The following is a 529-nucleotide window of genomic DNA, read 5'->3' as shown; positions in this document are numbered from 1 at the left end:
GGGGGCTGCTGCTGCCGCGGCGGGCCTTCCGCTCCACTCCGCACAAGCCCGCCGCGCGCACTCGCGCGGGCGTGCCCGGCACCGTTCGTCCTCGAGGGATTCGGCCCGTCGGCTCGCTCGGATGGGCCACGCGCAGCGGGCCCATGACGGAGCCGGCACGCTCCTTCCGCTGGCGCGGCGCTCGGTCTACGCCTCCGGCCGGCCGTTGCGGCGGCCGTGCACGGCGCTTCGGATCGGTCGGCCCGTCGTCCCGTCCCTAACGAAGTTTTTACGGCCGCGCGCGCGCGGAGTTGGATCGAACTTACTTGGTCCGATCCTTCGCCCTCGCATGTTGCGTGGGCTCGGTCCCGCCCCGTTCGGTGAAATCTTTGTCCGCTCTGGTGCGTCCCTGTGGGTTCCTTTGTCGGTTTTGCGGGTTCGGCCGGGCCTTCCGTGCCGGCCCGTCGGCTCGCTCGGATGGGCCCCACGGAGATGGCCCACGACGGAGCCGGCACGCTCCTTCCGCTGGCGCGGCGCTCGGTCTACGCCT

Source organism: Phoenix dactylifera, chromosome 10 (genome assembly GCF_051530095.1).
Source record: "Phoenix dactylifera cultivar Ajwa chromosome 10, Ajwa_hap1_PhDact_Kaust_v1.1, whole genome shotgun sequence".
In the NCBI taxonomy this organism is placed as follows: Eukaryota; Viridiplantae; Streptophyta; class Magnoliopsida; order Arecales; family Arecaceae; genus Phoenix; species Phoenix dactylifera.
The sequence above is the reverse complement of the archived record's forward strand: the minus strand, read 5'-3'. Positions refer to the sequence as shown.